Source organism: Lonchura striata, chromosome 19 (assembly GCF_050655825.1).
Source record: "Lonchura striata isolate lonStrDom1 chromosome 19, ASM5065582v1, whole genome shotgun sequence".
Classification (NCBI taxonomy): Eukaryota; Metazoa; Chordata; class Aves; order Passeriformes; family Estrildidae; genus Lonchura; species Lonchura striata.
The window spans coordinates 7,552,927-7,570,425 of record NC_140721.1 but is presented as its reverse complement, the minus strand read 5'-3'; the positions used below and the strand labels follow the sequence as shown (position 1 = coordinate 7,570,425).

Here is a 17,499-nt window from a genome sequence, read left to right as displayed (position 1 = left end):
TCAGGAAGGCAGCAGGGCTCCAGGGAGGCTTGGAGGAGACCTGAGCTGTGGGCTGTAGTGTCTAACGTGGGGTCAGCACTTCCCAGCATAAGCAATTGCATGGGGCAGCAGCGGATGCAGGATGTGGGACTGACATCACATCTTCGATGGCAGCATCTCTTGAACAAGGGCACTGGGGGCCAAGACACCAGAAATCACTGAGCACCTCTCTCTCAGCAGAATCCACACTGACTGACAAACCTGCACCCCTCTTCCTCCTCCTGTTCTCTCAAAACTCGGTCGCCATCCCGTCACCTCCCTGGGCCAGCCCCAAGAGCAGCAGAAGCAGCACCCAGCTGATGGGAAGGTGGTGCCCTGCAGCCAGGCAGGGGCTGGCTGGCCCAGCACACAGCCTGTAGTGGGACATGCCATGATGCTGTGGATGGGTCAAACTAAGGGATCTTGGGCCCTCTGCCAGCCCTGCTGCGGGGCACTGGGTCTGCTGCCCTTGCAGACCCTTCAGAAGGGCTTGCACTGTGCCTGCCTGGTGTGTCAGGGCCATGCCAGGCCACTTGCACCTGAAGACCTTGGGAAGAGCACAGCTGCCTCTTCTGCCCCAGAAGCACCATTGGACAGTTCCAAATTGAGAAGGGGAAAGAAGGAGAGCTGGCAGGAACCGTGCCCAACCTTCTGCCTGGGAGAAAAATGGTTATTTTGTAAGGATGTATTTTATTAAAAAAATAAACCTTTAGTTTTTCTACTACATCCCTTTATGTGCCTGTGCTAGCCCCAGAGCATGGTGTTTGCAGTGGTTTCTGGAGGGTTTATGCATACAAAGTAATCCCTTTAGTGATGATTCCTTCAGAAACTGCCCTCCCATGCAGGGCCCCTGGGCCTCTGGCCACAAGCAGAGCTGTTATCAGAGTTGTCACTTGGGTTTCCTCCTCAGACAGGCTGGCTGGCAGGGAGCACTGGCACACTGCCAGCCACAGCCATCCACTGTCCTGTGCCAGCTCTGCCTCCACTGCCCACACTGGTCAGTGTTAGCTGGTCAGAAAGACTTTCTCAGCAGCAGCCTCACAGAACAGCTCTTTGCACCCGGGAACTGAACATCCCCTCTGTGCTGGAAGACTTGCATTACCCATCACGTGCAGCAGCACATCATGGGCTGTGCTCAAACCCCACATCCCTGCGAGCCAACCCTGCCCTGTGCTGCTGGTTCTGTTCTATTCTCCAGGACACATCAACACTGACTGTCTGCATAGCCCCTCTCTGAATGTCTGCTTTTACCTCCCCGGGGAAAATGATGCTTTGGTTTCTTTGAAAGTGGATCCCAACGGCCATGGCAGAGTTGGTGGAGAAGCTGTAGGGCTGTAATGCTGCCAGAGCCTGCAGGAGCACTGCTCCAGGCTCTCAGGGACACAAGAATGTGTGCCTTAAAGAGGTGCAGGTGATATTTGGTCATAAGCTCAACAAACATATCAAGCCATACCATCAAGCCATGTGTTCCTCAGGGTAAGGTCACCTGCTCTCAGCAGGATGCCTCAGCTTTCGCAGGCAAGGTGGGTTTTTGTAAGGGTATCCATGGATAACTTTTTCACCCAGTTGCCCTGTGTCAGAGGTGCCAGGTGCTTACACTGAGGATGCAGAGAGGGTAAGGGAAAGCTTCCAGGTCTCTGGAGGAGTCGGTGCCTGTTCAGTGGTGCTGGGGGATCTCCTGCAGCGTCCATCGAGGCCCCAGCAGGTCCCATGTGGTGCCACGGTGCAGCTCCTCAGCAAGCTGCTGCCAGCAGAGGGGACTGCAAGACCAGTTTCACAGAGACTGGTTAAAATCCACTTTCCATAGCCAGTGAAGCGAGAGCATTCAGGTAACCTTTAGCACCCACTTACACCGGGTCAATCTCCGGTCAAAACTTAAAATATCAAATGCAAGGCTGCAGGTAGAGCTGCGGGATGTTTCTGCTTGATCTTTCAAGCTGCTTGTAATACGAAGTCCTATTCTTTCCTAGGAAGAATTAAAAGGGAGAATATTAAATCAGGGAAAAGGCAACTTGTAAATTATTCCCTTTAGTTGCTATTCTAAACTTCTGAACTGGAATCCCTGAAAGTCCCAAGGCTGCTTTAAAATCCATGGAAGGATTTATTTTCATCTCTTTAACTTGTTTTCTTTAAATGTACAATCTTTGGGGATCTTTTGCTTTGCATTTCATTCATCATTTCTGCAACCAGCAGAATAAGATATTGCAATTTTAATTCTTTCCCCTAAACAAGCTCCTCCTCAAAGCCAGGGGGCCCAGGCTGTGTGGCTTCCAGGTGGGTGCCAAACAGAGCAGTGGCTGTCTGGAGGAAACTGAGAAAGTGTCAGATTTTTACACTGGTCCCCTGTTCCCTTGGCACTTGTTTCAGGCCTTCTTTTGCTGGAAGTGGTGGTCAGAGATTGGAGACCAAGGAGGAAGGGCTGCTCTGTTCAGCCCCCTAAGGAGCCTTCCTTGGCACAGATGCTCTGCTTCAGCACTGCAGCTCCCAGCCCCCTCCAGTGCCTTCCTGTTTGTCAAAACTCACACGAAGCTACTGAATGCAGGATAGGACACAACAGTTAAAAGCTAGAGCCTCACAAATGGAAATGCTGACTGGTTAAGACACCTGGTGTTGCAAGTCCCAGTGGAGAAGTGTGGGTGACCAGCAGGATCATATTCCTGTCCTCTTGCCTTGACTTGATCTTGCTCTGAGGATTAGGGGAGAATTTACTGTTCTTAGACAGAAGAATTTCTTTGCATTGTGACCAGAAAACAACTGCATTTGAAGCAGTTATGATGTGGCCAATGTGTCCTGCTTCTCTCTGACCTCTGAGCAGCAGATGAAGTGTTACAGAATCCCAAAGGGATTTGGTCATCATGTCAAAACCCCTTCAATGACAGTGTGCTGTGTTGTTTCCCATTCATGCTGTGGCCAGTTGAGGGTTGGGTTGTTTGTGGGGTTTTTTTTTAACTCCTTGTTGGATTGCATTTTGGTTTTTACACAGTTATTAATTAATAGAAAAGCAACTTTCAGCAATTCAAGAACTGTCCCAGAAAACACACAAGAAAGAATTCCTATTCTTTACAATTGGCAGTAACAAGCCCTTGTATGTGATGATGTCAGTGCTCCAAACATCTGACAGAGGACTCTAACCTTGATCATGGGTGTTAGACAACAAAAGCAAGCAATGCGTGTAGTGTAACTATTCACATTTTATAGAAACAGAAACCAAGGTACAAGCAAATAATTTTTGATCAGGGATTTAAATGTAGTGAGAATTTTCTGCTTCTGACCATCTTTGTTATCTGTAAAGGCTACTAGGTTGGACCTTGTACAGATATATCTTTTCACTCCCTCAGGCAAGGTTATTTTGAAAAAAATCAAGTAGCACAGATATTCCAGAAGAGCAATTAGAGAAAAAGTTATTTGGTAATAATTATGATGGTTAGTGATTCTGCAGAGATGAAGAATTACATTTCAATCTCTGCAGAGCTGGCAACATTTAATCATTATGTTTGTGCTCAATTCCCAGCACAATGAGGCCCTGATTTCCACCTGGTGCTTCCAGACAAGGCAAATTAAAATGAGTAACACTCAAGAAGTTGATAACTCCTTTCCTGTGCAGCCTCTACTATCTTTAAACCCACTCATTCTTTCTCTGGCAGAGCAGACTCCCTGTTATTTTTAACCCAGTTCTCCTCTTAGGACACCCTTGGATTTTTCCCTAAAAAAGCACCTGTCTTTCTGGTTACACTATTTTCCTTTCTCTTTTGTTGTGGGAGCATGTTTTCAGTTGGATAAGTCCTCTGGCTGACTCAGTGAAGGACTGGCAGGAACATGCATATCCTCCCAGCTCTGAAGGATGCTTTTATTTCCTTCTGTCCCACAGCTGGGCATTCTCAGGCCAGCCTGTGCTGGGTGGCAAAAGGATCTTCTTTGGCCATTTGAGTACTTGACATCTGCAGCTCAGCCTGCAGCCACTCTCCCAGGGACAGTGCAGTTGTTACAGCCCATCTTCCCTGCTGCCAGCCCTGTATTAATTATGCCACACTATAATCTTTGGTTGTCTTTGGTGAAGCTCTTCCTTCTGTTATTTGTTTCTAATTGTTTTATTGCCTTATTTTGAAAGTATAAAATTCAAAACTGTCCAAATGGGTTCTGAATAGAGCAACAACCTGGTCACCTGATGGGCTTCTAAGCAGGGGTGAATCAGGATTGCTCCAGTTAACAGGGCTCTGCCCACAAGTACCAAGCACAGATCCTGCTCAGCTTTATGGGCACCACTAAGAGATTTCCTAAAAAAATGATGGCTTTAAATATTTTTTTACCTAAATGTACTAGTGAGATGTCTAGGGAAATGTAAGCTCTTCCCCTCATGACTGTAACTCAAGGGCAGATTAAATAAACACATTCCCAGTCCTTGTGCCCAAAAAAACCCAAGCAAAATCAGTTAACAACCAGCCATTCTCAATCACTATTGAACAGAAATATCAAAGTCTTATGTTAGCATTGTTATAGGCATTGTGGTCTAAGCATCATAGAGACATTTTCTGTGACCCTCTTTCCACTGGCTACAACTGCTCTGCAGTGTAATCACCTGTGTATGATGAAAAGGGAAGCTGAGGTACGTGATTTCTTTTGGGTTTTTTTTTGGTTTTTTTTTTTTTTCTGGAAGAAACAGCACGTTCTGACTGAGCTGAGCCAACCAGGTTATTTCATTAAATCAAGTGCTCACAGTCTTTGCCAGAGTTGATAGTTTCAAACCTTGATACTGGTGCTAACGTGTGCTTCTGACATCACTGCTGATTTAAACTGCCTGGTGCTAAAGAAGGCAGATCCTTAGGGAACAAATATCAGCATTTTCTAAACAGCCAGCATCTCGTAAACATCTCAAAGCCAAATGAATCAGTCCAAATGACTTCTGAAACCCTTGCAAAACCTCCTCAGCAGGAATTAAGGCAGGAGGAGAAGGAGGCTGAAAGGTTTGCTCATTGCTCTGGAGAAGCTGAGTTGGCCCTGCATGAGCAAGGCCTTGCTTGATAGAATCGAAAGCCTCTGTGAAACAGGTCAGTGTTTTGGCTTACACGTTATGGTCTTTCAGAGCATCTCTCATGCCCTGGAGCCACAGCAGCACAGTCCCTCCACAGGCACAGGCACATTCCTGGTTGTGGGCACATACTCCCAGCCAGCCAAGGAGGTTGCTGGGGCTTTCACTCAGGCCTGGGAGGAGGCTTTGCTTTTGCTCGTGGGCTTGTCTTACTTTTCCTGAGAGTCCACCAAGGCAAACACACAGCCCAGGAGCTCAGGCTGCTGGTTGCCTTGAGATGATGTCTAATCAGTGTCATTAGCTAATATCCAGAGCTGCTGGAAGACAACAGCCACTTTGGAAGGGCACATTCAAGGAGAAGGGGCTCTCTGCTGTGCTGTTACAATCACAGAATCATTTTGGTTGGAAAACACCTCTGAGATCAAGTCCAACAACAAACCCAACACTGACACTAAACCATGTCCCTAAGTGCCACATCTGCATGGTTTTGGCTATCCTAAAATGCATCTGCCATCCTGTCACTGGTTATCATGCTGATGTTCACCTGCCCCAAGAGCCCTTCACTGCCCCTGCACTTGCTGTTCATGGAAGATCGCTGCTGGGTTTTCTCTGTGATGAGCTGAAAACAGCCCTTTGTAGCTTTCTAACAGGGATCGATCACTGAATGCAGCAACTCTTTAGTAGTCAAGATTTGAACCACATAACATTTCAATTCCAAGTGGTTTTGACTGAAAATTGGCAAAGAGAATGCACAAATATTTCAGATGGAAGTGAAAGGGTATTAGCCCTGAATAGACCTGTTCATCTGTAGAGAGTTGCTCAGCTACCTGTGACCAGCCAGGGTGACAAAGCACATTTCTGCAGGAAAAGTAAGACTTGGAGGCACATAGCAAATAGCAGCAGGCTATGGCTGACTATAATAAACATACCCACAGAATGAGCAAATTAAAAAAAAAATATGTTCTTTGCCAGGCTTATAAGATGACTTTGCTGTTTTAATGAATAGTGCCTCTTAATTACATTTTGGTACTTCTCTCAATACAGCGGCAACAGGGGAAGCTTTTTTGAGATTAAAAAGTTGGTAGTAAACCACAAGGTGCATTATTATATGTTATTTTGAGTTATGAAACCCATGGTAAAGAATTAATTTGTTTCCAAAGCAGAGGATTATTTGAGACTCATTGGAAGCAGGCACAGGCATTTCTATCTGCTTGTTGTCACAGCAGGACGGAGCAGCAGTCTGCAGTGGGTTGAGTCAGGATGTGGATTTAATCCATTTAGCTCTCTGGCTAAATCCAAGATTCCTGGCGGGGACCCTGACTGTGAGCGGAGTCACAGCAGAGCCCAGTGAGTCCTGCCACGAGTCACTTGTCACAAAATCGACATCTTCAAGAATCCCACTGCAAACACTTCACTGCTGGGTGCGGTGGGAACCCCTCAACTCAGGGGTAGAGTCCACTACAAGCCAAGAAGTTAAAAGAGAATGGGAGGGGAAAATAAAGCCAAAATATGAGTCAAACCAAAGAGGGTATCTGCTTGTAGGAAGAACAGCAGTGGGATTAGTTGGTGCGCAGCATTTCTCTTCATTGCTGCAAGACTTGAGCAAGTGTGCCTGGTCAGGGTGGGCGCTACTCCTCTAGAGACAGGGGCTGGATGAGGGGACACCGTGAGCCGGGATCCTGGCTCCTCACGCTGAGTCCCTCGGCTCCCACCATGGCAGTGCCACCTGCCCCGACCATACGTGTTACGAGTATTTAGGGAGAATTTCTTCAGAAAGGGTGATTAGGCATCGGAGCGAGCTGCCCAGGGAGATGGCGGAGTCATTTTCCCTGAAGGCGGCTCTGAATGTTCTGTTCTGTCACAGGCTGGACTGGACGATCTCAGAGGTCTTTCCCAACTTGAGTGATTGTGTGATTAGGAAAAAAGCCCCGTGTTTTCACCCAAAAGCTCGCACCCCAGATGCACTTCTGGAAAAAAAAAGAAAAGTGGGGGGGTTTTTTTGTTTGTTTTGGTTTTGGGTTTTTGTTTTGTTTTTGTTTGTTTGGTTGGGTATTTTGGGGGCTTTTTTTGCCCCGAACCCCAGCGCCCCCTCGCCGCGTGCCCCCCCCACCAACTTGAGTGATTGTGTGATTAGGAAAAAATCCCCGTGTTTTCACCCAAAAGCCCGCACCCCAGATGCACTTCTGGAAAAAAAAAAGAAAAGTGGGGTGTTTTTTTTTGTTTTGTTTTTGGGGTTTTTGTTTTGTTTTTGTTTGTTTGGTTGGGATTTTTGGGGGCTTTTTTTGCCCCGAACCCCAGCGCCCCCTCGGCGCGTGCCCCCCCCCCCAACTTGAGTGATTGTGTGATTAGGAAAAAATCCCCATGTTTTCACCCAAAAGCCCGCACCCCAGATGCACTTCTGGAAAAAAAAAAGAAAAGTGGGTTTTTTTTTGGTTTTGTTTTTGGGGTTTTTGTTTTGTTTTTGTTTGTTTGGTTGGGCTTTTTGGGGGCTTTTTTTGCCCCGAACCCCAGCGCCCCCTCGCCGCGTGCCCCCCCCCTCGCCTCGTCCCCTCATCTCCCTCACGGCCACGCGCGCGCGCGCCGCGGGAGGCGCGGCCGCCTCCGGCCAATGGGCGGCGCGGGCGCGGGCGGGGCGGGGCGGGGTGCGGCGCGCGCCGGCCCCGCGCGGCCAATGCGGGGCGGGGCGGGCGGCGCGAACGGCGGCGGCGCGCGGGGCGGGCGGGACCCGGCGGCAGCAGGTGAGCGGCACCGGAGCCCCCCGCGAACGGGAGACCCCCGCGCCGCGAACCCCCCGGCAGCCGGCGGCGAGTGGTCCGCGGGTCGGTGGAGGGGACGCGGGTGGGATCCAGGCGGCCGCCGCATCCCCCGAACTGCGGGAGTCGCCGGCGCGGCGCGGCGCGGCCGGGGATGCGCCCGGCAGCTGCAGCTCCGGAGGTGATGATTTTACCGGGCTGAAAAATAAAATGCCTCTGAAAGCCGGGGTTTAGAGCAGTTTGAGCCGTGCCAGCCGTCTCTCGCCCTTTCCTCGAGGGGGCAGAGAAGAAGGTAAGAAGTGCGGTGAGCTCCGTGCAGGTTTGTCACGGCTTCCTAACCCTCCTTGCTGCCCCTGGGATCAGCCTGAGCTCCTCAAAGTTTGGGTTTTGTCGTGGGTCGGTGCCGTGGCCTGAGCTGTCCTGCCCTGGCCGGGTCTCGGAGCACGCACCTGGCAGCCAGGCTGGCATGAGAGGAGCTTATCTCCCTCTGTGCTTACCTTGGCTCTGAGGCACAATAACCTGCAGCTCCCTACGGCCCGTGTGCTGTGAACGAGGAAAACTGCTGATCCTGCGATGATACCACTTTCTTCAGCTGTTCTGACGGAGGTAAAATTACTGCTCTGTTGTAGTTGTAACTTAATGGAAAAGGTTTTGTTTATAGGAAGCTGTTGCTTTTCTGTTTACAGTAGTCTGCAATTCCACATTAATCTTCCCATCATGTGTTAACTTCCTCCCTGTGAGGCATCTCTGGCAGCTTCAGTTTGTTCTGGAGTTTGACATGGGATGGCTTTGAAGTGTTGCTTTTGAAACTGGATAAGGGGAGCAGAGAGCCGCTATCTCAGTTGCTTGAAGAGAAAAACCAAAGCCAGTGTGCTGGGGCTGTGCTCCAGCCTGTCCTGTGCATGGTTTGCTGTTAGCCCTGTGCTTGGGCTGGGGTGCCTGGTGTGAATGGGATCAAACTCCAGGCAGAGCAATAAATTTGCTTTCCTGGGTTTGTTCCCTCGGCTTTTGCTTGGAGAAGGTCAGATCTTAGCAACCAGAGTTAAGCACCAGGCTCTTATCATTCCAGCAAGGAGTTCAGGCATGTCATGGGTTGATACGGTCTGAAGGCTGGGCTTTAAGTCACAATGGATGCCAGGCCACTGGGTCCCAACAGATTTCTTTCCTTAAGGGAAGCTGTGTTGGCTGGTGTGAAGTTCCTTCTGTCTGGAGCTGTCCCCAGCTATTTCTCCAAGAGTTTGGCATGGCTCTTATGGGTTGGAGTAGGGTATGTGTGAGTGCTCCAGGACAGCTCCTGGCTCAGAGGAGGTGGGCAGAGCTGCAAGGGGGCAGCTCTGTCCTGACATTGCCTCAGAGCAGTGAGCTTCCCCTTCACTCCATACAGCCAGAAGATGCTGTACTTCTGCCATGGCTTTCAAAGCCTGTGCTGCTGCTCTGTGCTCTCTAATTAATGTGTTCATTAAACCCTAAATGTCTTTGCTTGATACAATTAATTGTCCTTGCACTAGCTAGACTTTCAAGGCTAAGCTTTTCTTTGGCTGGGAAGGTTGTAGGATTTCCCTTCCCCTGTTGGGCTCTTTATGGGGTGGCTGCAGTAGGAATGTGCTCAGCCTGCAGCAGAGGGGATGTCTGGAAGGATGTCACAGAGTTCTCCTTGCTGGAGTAAGAAGCACTACTTAGGCCGTGGTCACGACAAACCTTCTGTGTTTCAGACCTTGGCTGGGTGTGAGGAGGTGACACTGTGCTGTGTCACTGTGCTTTAGCCAAGGCTCTGCTTGCAGAGTGGAGCATCTCTTTTTGCTATTTGTTCCCTGATGTTACTGAAGGCAGTTTTAACCCTGTTTGTGCCACTTTCTGATGAACTGTGGAAAGAACAGTTGTGTCTGAAAGCCAAATCTTCTCTTCAATGTCAGTGCTGACCTTAGAGCCTTTATAGGGTCATTGTTACCTAAGGACAGGGGAAAGAGAAACTTCTTTTCTAAGAGGCTTCAAGAAAAGGCTTAGGTTGCTGGATGGCTTCTTGCATGTTGGCTTTGGTCTCCAAAGGAGGTATCTGCCTGGCCAAGGGGCAGAGAGGATAAATCCTGGCACACCAAGCTAGTGGAGAAGGGATGTGTGTTGGTGAAGAGCTCGGTGTGAGGATTTTGTCAGTGCTGGAGCTGTGGAAGGCAGTTTGGTAGGATGAGAAATCAACTTATGCAGTTAGTCTGCCTTGGGAAGATGCCTGGAGAGAGGATAGCCTTTGGTGCCCTATTGCACAGGTGGATGATGGGCAGGTGCACTGTTGATGGGTCTGCTCAGCTGCTCAAAGCCCTGACAAATGCTGGGTAGGGGGAGGCAGGTTCTGCCTGTGTGAGAGATCTCCCTCGGTCCCAGGGCCCTGTGGGGATGCTGAGTGAAGCAACACAAGTAGGTGCAGTGGTTTGTGTGGAGTCAGCAGCAGAGCCCAGCTTTGGGCAACATCAGGCCATAGCAGCAGCTCTCCTGAATAGGAAGGAGGATGGAGAAATATGATTTTTGGGTGGGCTTTTACCTCTCACTTGGGGTGGGGGGAGACTTCTCCTGCACAGCCTCTGGTAGGTGCTTTCTGCTACTTTCTGCTGCAGCTTGGCAGGTGGAGAGGGAGGCTCAGGAAGCTGAGCCATCCCTTTGCTGAGAAAGAGCAAGGAAGCAAGTTACCCCTTCATCTTTGGGATGAAAGCAAGGCCTGAGCTGTCAGCCTAAAAGCCAAGTACAGAGTAGGTATGAGATAAAATATGCTTGGCTTGTGTCTCAAACTGCAGCAAAGCAGAACCCTCTGAGGTCAACCAGGTATTCAGTAACCCTTGTGAAAATTCTTCCTCTTCTGTCTTTGTCTTCATTGTTGCTCCTCTGATTTTCAATATTTGTTTTCCATTTTTTTGGGGGGTGGGGGGCATGTGATGTCACTTGCTTTAAGAAGCAAACATCCAGCATGGAGGAAGGTGACCCAGCCACCAAAAATAAGTGGTTGAAAAAGGAATGTGTGTGGCTGGCTGTGGGAATGGTTGAAGTGTGCAAAGCAATTGTTGACATAATGCAGTCATCGAGGCAGGTCTGAAGATTGGTTAGGGATATTTGTCATGGATAAAGTATCAGGTACAGCTGGTAAATGAATGATACCAAAAACTGCCATGTAGTCACGCATGTCATTTTAATTAAGACACTGATTAAGCTTAGCATGGTTGGAGAAAAGTGTCTGAAACCTTCTAAAGAGAGCAGATCCTAAGAACTGATAAACTGGAGAAGGATACTAATCTGAAAGATGGTGTGGTGGGAAGGAGCCACAGTGATTTTTATCCATGAGTGGGAGGGTGGCTGTTGATTTGTGGTGGTGGGTGAGGTGTGAGTACATGTGTTCCAGCCCTTCAGAAACAGGGGTGGTTCTCAGGCTTGTGTATTTGGCCACAGTTGGTGACTTTACAGACTGAGTCCTTAATCACAGAGAAAGATTTTATAGACTGTGTCATTGATGCTGAGATGCAGTCAAGATATGCAGAACTTGCAGTTCTAACTTGCTTAGGAATTTGCAGCCTGGATTTGTTGGTCCCTTCTACTGGTTTAAGTTTTTAGAAAGATTTTCATGCTTCATTGCACTCTTCAGTTTTATTACATATTTTATATATTCATACCTATTTTATAGATTAGATATTCACTTTATTTTATATTTTTGGCACAAGTGATATGGATATAAACAGAGGGGGAAGCACAACTATCATATCTGTCAAGTACCTGACACAGGAGAGATTGTGTTTGTTGTTTTCAGGTGCTGGTATCCCTGGATGGGGAAGTTCTGAAAGCCCAAACACTTTTGATGACACAGCTTCTCTGTGGGCTGAAGCTGGCAGCTGAAAGGGAGGGCTGTCCCACAGCAGCTGGGAGCTTCATATCCCACAAAGCTGCTGGTTTGGGGAGTGAACCTGGCTGAGTATGAACCCTTGTATTTTATTTCTTGATGGCACCCACTGCATGAGCTGAGTCATGCTTTGTGCATAAGGTGTGGTTTGTTGAGGACTTATTTCTTTTGGATTGCTGCCCTGGGAAGGCATTAATTTTGGGTGAGTACAGCTGAAATAGTTGTAGTTGTTTTTGCTAGAGTCTGTGTGGGATTAATTTAGGCTGCTTGTGTCTGGGGTGATTTCAGTGTTTCTGCAGAGTGGTGGCTGTGAAATGTCATGATGAATTCTTCAGTATTGTTCAGAGAATTGATGGTGAAGTTGTTAGCTATTTAACAGTGACTGCTCTAATTATTCTGGTGTGAGTGTAAACAGCAAGGCTGGAGCAGCACTTTAATATGTGTCTTTCTGAGATGCAGACATGCTTCTCCTTTCTCCTGTTCCCAGGCTGCAGTCTCTGTGTTTGGCTTGGACAGGCAGAAAAGCCATGCAAATCCAGCTTTCCTTTCTGCTGGTCCTGGTGCTGAGTGGCAACTGCTTCCCTGAGTGCAGTGGAGCCAAATTCATGGCCTCACTTCTTTTGCTGCCTTCTGCAATTCCCTGTCTCCAGTGGTTGCCATTCACTCACAGCAGTATGAGTGAGGACTGTCCTTTTTAGAGCTGGGATGTTGGTGGGAGTCCTTGCTGCAGAGCAGAGGGGCCTGTATTAAGCCCAGGTCTCTGTGCCAAGGTGGAAGAGAGCAGATCCCTGAAGCCTGCAGTTCCTGTGCAACATCCCATGAATATTTTTGGGGTGTGCTGATTGTTTTTCTTAGCCAAGTGGCACTGTGATTTTGTGACCTTGTGAGGACAGAGCATTGAGTGCTGGGGAAACCCAGGCTAAATAACACTTTCTGAGGATGTGTTAGTGTTGTATTTGTGACTGATTGGGATTGAGGTGAGAGTGTGAATCAGTGGTCCCAAGGGATGTGAGATCATCCTACCCTGCTGACCTGGGCTGTGGTGCCTGTGTGTGACAGTTCAGTCAGGTGTTGCTGTTCTCCTCCTGCTGTTCCTCAGCTGTGCCTCTGCTGCAGAGATTGGTCACAATTCTGTGAGTGAGCAGTCTTGTGAGTGCAGCAGAGCTGGGACCACCCACTCCATAGTTTGTCTTGGTTTTGCTTTGCTTTTGTAGAGTGTATTTATTAACTCAAAGACTGTTTTGCTATCATGAGACTTTGTCGTGAGTGACTGTCTCTTCTTCCTTCTCCCACTCCCAGCAGTAGTTCAGATTTCCATTCTACAGAACAGAAGTGAGTGGGTCCTAAACACCCAAAAAGAGTTGCTGAGGGTGGATTTGCTATTTGTAGACAAAAAACATGGGCACAGCCCTCTGAAACCCATGGCTGGAGGCTGTTGCCTCTGCAGTAGATAAAGCTGAAAGAATTGGGCAACAGTAGCAAAAAAAAAGAGCCAGCGCAGCTTTGCAGAGTAGTGTGTGCATGTGTGTACCTACCTGAGGCTGGCTCTAATTATCACAGCTCCCCTGCTGTCCTGTTGTTGAGTCCAGCTCTGTCAAAGTTACTCTCAACTACCTCCTGCTTTTGTTCTTACTCACCATGGTACTGGCAGCACACAGGTACTGCCAGAGTTTTTCTCCTGCCCCTGGACCTCCTCATGTGCTGGATGCTGCTGGTGGCCTTAGTCTGCTCTGCTGCTCTAATGTGGTGTCTCAGAGAGAATTTGGGATGCTCAAAGGGACCCCTGCCTAGAAGAGGGTCTGTAGCTGTTGCTTCATGCTGGGTATCTCCTATCAGACCCTCCCTCCCCCTCATTCCAGCCCAGCCCATGGAGTCCTGTTTGTGGACAAGGAGCTGAAAGATGTATGAGCTGCCTCCTCATTAGGAGCCTGGTGGGGATGTGATCTGAGCATGAACCACAGCTCCACTGGGGAAGGAGGCTTCATTCCTGCAGTGTGTGAGCAGTGCTTGATGGTGGCATGAAAGAAAAAGGATGAATTTGCCTCTCAGTGAGTTGAGTGCTGCCTTGGAGAAGTGTGTTCTATTGCTTCAGAGCTTCCTCCCCTGTCTTTGCCGATGCTTACAGGTCAGTGTGGAAAACTGGGAGGGAAGGAGAGAGCACTGGGCTTGGATACTGGTGATATATAGAAGTTGGTTAACCCTATGCCAAAGAAATGGAAGTACTTGAAAGGCAGGAGGACCTGCTGCAGTGTTCCTATGACAAATTATTGCAGTGCACATGTGGAAGCCAACCACTTAAATTAGTCAAGTCTTAATTTTGACACTTCCTAATACCTGTTTTTGGAAATGCTGTCTGGGCAGCACTGGTCTGGGATACTATTTGTGCTGGAACCAAGGGTTTGGGTCTGCTTGCTAATGGTGTTCAAGTGGCAATATGAGGACAGGAAAGTCATCTGCTGACCTCTCACTGATGAGGTGCCTTGATGCTGAAATCTGGACTGACCTTTCTGTGGCTGTCAGGCAGCTTGACTGACGAAGGTTAATGATGTCTGAGGCTAGCAGTGTAAAACAGACCTGAGATGAGTCTTTCAGCCCTTCTGTGTCAGCACCTCATCTCCAGGCTGAAAGATGGGGCTGGGAAAGTGAAAGATGTCCAAGTGCAGGTTGTTAGGCCAGTCCTTGCTGAGTGCAGGGGGAACAGAAAAGTGTCCCCTCAGGGCTGGGGGATGAGCCTGGGGTTACTGCATGAGCAGGGTGTGATTTGTTATAACAGTGAGAACAAGGTCCTCTGGCTCATCTTGTCCTGTGGTAGTAGTGGGCATGAATTTCAGTGTTCTCAGCTGTGTTATTAACATGGAGTTCCAGGTTAGAGAGATCAGACATCTCTTCCAGGGTGCTGTGTCCTTTCTCATGCAGTTTGATTTGAGCAGTGCTTGTAATTTGCCTTGAGAAATAGTGAGAAGGCATGCTTTATTCATAGCCATAGCTGGGAGTCCATTCCTTAATGCTAGACAAGATTGATTTAAGTCTGAATGCAGAATGGAACTGGTATTTTTGCTTAATTTTCATAATTTGCTGTTACCAAGGAGCTGTAAAGTGTCTGTACTCCACCTGAATGCCACTAGATCTGTCTTCCATGCAGAATGATTATGAGAGATGCAAGAGGACAATATGAGATTGTCCCACCTGTGGGAACTGATTCTCAGCCACCAGAAAGAGCAAAACCAATACAGCTTTCCTTGTGCTCATCCAAACATCTGCCTGCTTGCCTCATTGTTTATTGTGTTAAGAGCATAAACTTCACAGCAGGGACCACCATTTTCTCTGTGCAGCATCAGGCCCAGGTGATAACACTGTCTGAAGTGCCACAGTAATGGAAAATAAGCTTCCAGATCTGAGTCAAAAAATGGCAGATGGTCTGGGGATGCACAGAGCATTCTGTTACCTAAAGAGACGTCTTCTGTTTGACTCCAAAAGCAGCATGTTACTGGGCTGCCTTTGGTTCAGTGCCTGCCCAGAACCCAGGGGAAGCCCCCTCCCCTCTCCTCATCCCCAGGGAGGTCCCTGGCTCTCCCTGCTCTCCTTTGCCTGCTCCATGCCCAGGTGCACCAGCCTCCTGCTGATGCCATGGCTGCAGTGCCAAGGTATTCTTGGGGGTTTTGCTGTGAGCTGGATAAAACCACCTGGATTCATGAGGTTGGTTTGTGGTTACTGCAAAGTGCTGAGAGTCTCATTCCACTAAGGCCCTGTGGAGGAAATGAAACCCAGAGTCTTTAATATTCCATGCTCTTTAGGTATGAATAAATTTTTCCTTGCCCTGAAATCATCTCTTGCTGTGAAATCCATTCCACTCTCTTTGTCTAAGACAATCAATCTCCTTCCTTTCCTCTCTCCTCCCATGCCCCAGCTTTTATTAACCTAGAAATGTGCTGACATTTCACCATCAAACTGGTTAGGGAGCTCTGCAGAGTATTTTTGCAAGTTGTCAGTGTAGCTGCCTACAAAAGAAGGGGAAGATGGCTCAGAGTTGCTCATCTCCTGGGGAATTTGGTTTTCCTAGCTGATGGCTTTCTGCAGAAGTGTCTGACAGCCCTGTCTATGTCATGGTCTGTCTGTTCCATTCAAAAGGGAGAGCATCATTGTGTTTCAATACATTTATTTTGGCAGTGCTCCCTCCTGTAGCAATCCCTGTCCCACCATGCAGGTGTCTGGAGCTGTCCCTTCCGCTGCCGTCTTCTGTGGGTCACTCAGTGCCTCTGCAGTTGTTCTGCTGTCTTGGCAAGAAGCCTGTGCCTCACACTGAGCCCCTTCCTGCTGCACTGCCCAGGAGGCTGAGCTGTCCCACTCTGGAGTTGTTCAGTTCTGCAGTAACCTGGGCTGGTGGCAGCTGAGGGGCCTGGGTGAAGCCCCTGAGCTTTCCTGGAGCAGGTACAGGTGGCTGCACTGTTTGGGATGGACTGAGCTGAAGCTTGTTTGGACCCGACACTTGAAGCAAAGTCATCCCAGCCACTCCTTATTTGCTGTCATTGAGAAACACCATTTCCAGCAGCAACTTGGCTATTCTGAAGTCCTTGACCTCCTCTGAACCTCTCTGTGGCCCTGGCAGCTCCCAGACTCAGCAGTGCTGGTAGTTGGGAAGAGTGAGCCAAACACCATCAGCTCTCCTCATGTCTTCCAGCCTAGCAGTGCCTGCTGCCCTGCACAGCCCCATGCCCTGGCTGGACAGTCCTGTGGGGAGTCACCAGAGCCAAAGAATTTGGGGGGATCTGCTGAGCAGCTCCTGGAGGCAGGCAGGAAGCCAAGAGCTGGAGCACAGGCTGCTGAGCTGGAGAGGCTGGGAAAGCCTGTCCAGAAGGGACTCTGAAGGTGCTCTGAGGTCACTGTTAAATCACAGTCACATCATCACAGAGTTGGGAACTGACCTGCAAAACCTGGAGCCTTAAAGGCTGTGACAGGGAAAGGAATACAACACCCCTGTGATGTGCCCCTGGGACTGCTGGAACACTGCTGGATGTCACTGGGACCAGCTGAAGGTAGTGAAGCAGCTCCTTTACTTTGGAAGCTGCAATGGGAACACCTCCTAGGCACTGGGGAGGGTGGTGCTGATGCTGATGAAAGCAGATTCCTGACATTAATACCGGATGGAATGCAGCTGCTCCTTCATGTGAGAAGCTGGAAGCCTTTGGGTTCCCCATACCTCCACAGGTGCTGGGGAGCAGCTGCTCCTTCCATGGTGCCACGCAGGTCCTACATCAGCTCTGCAGTGTGTCAAACCAAACATTTCTGCTGATTGGGCTGGACAGAGTCTCCTGTCAAATTATTTCTTTTGGCTACAATTTTTTCTGCTTTGGAAACATGTTATTTTCTAGTCTTTTGAGACCACCTCCCAGAAAGCATGGGAATTGTAAGTATTTAGACATGTAATAATGATGTAATTAAAAATTTAATTGTATTTTTCTTGTTGGAGTGTAATTCATTTGATTTAAAGTGTGGTAGTAGCTAATTGGTTTCTGGGCCAGACTTGCACAGGCAGCCGGGGGGGAGGGACTGCAAATGAGTCTAGCCAGGAAATTGCACATTTAAATATAGTTCTTAGTAGGGTCAGCAAACACCCAAGGGACAAATTAAGAGTAAAATTTCTACTGTAATGTGTTCATTTAGCTGCAGGCATAATCTTAAGGAAAACAAGGAAGCTTGGGAGTGAGAGGAGCAAATTTCAGGTAGATGTCCCTTCTGTAGTGTATTTGTGTGCTGCTGCAGGTCTCTAATAGGTACGTGCATCCTTCTCCTGGCTCTGGGCTGTCTGGTATGTTGGCTGATCCCAAGAA

At 48.6% G+C, this 17,499-nt stretch overlaps 1 protein-coding gene across 5 annotated transcripts in view; it reads left to right on the top strand.

Annotated features, from left to right (window-relative positions):
- Positions 1-17,499, top strand: part of P2RX1 (purinergic receptor P2X 1) — a 57,776-nt gene that overhangs the window by 11,008 nt on the left and 29,269 nt on the right. The window contains exon 13 of one of the 5 annotated variants that reach the window (XM_021550937.4): positions 220-728. The exons of 2 other annotated variants lie outside the window; for them this stretch is intronic. The gene's annotated coding sequence lies outside the window, so the exon portion shown is untranslated. Of the gene's footprint in view, positions 1-153; positions 729-17,499 lie in introns of those variants that run through there. 2 more of the 5 variants (XM_085557095.1, XM_085557094.1) reach the window with 2 other exon arrangements.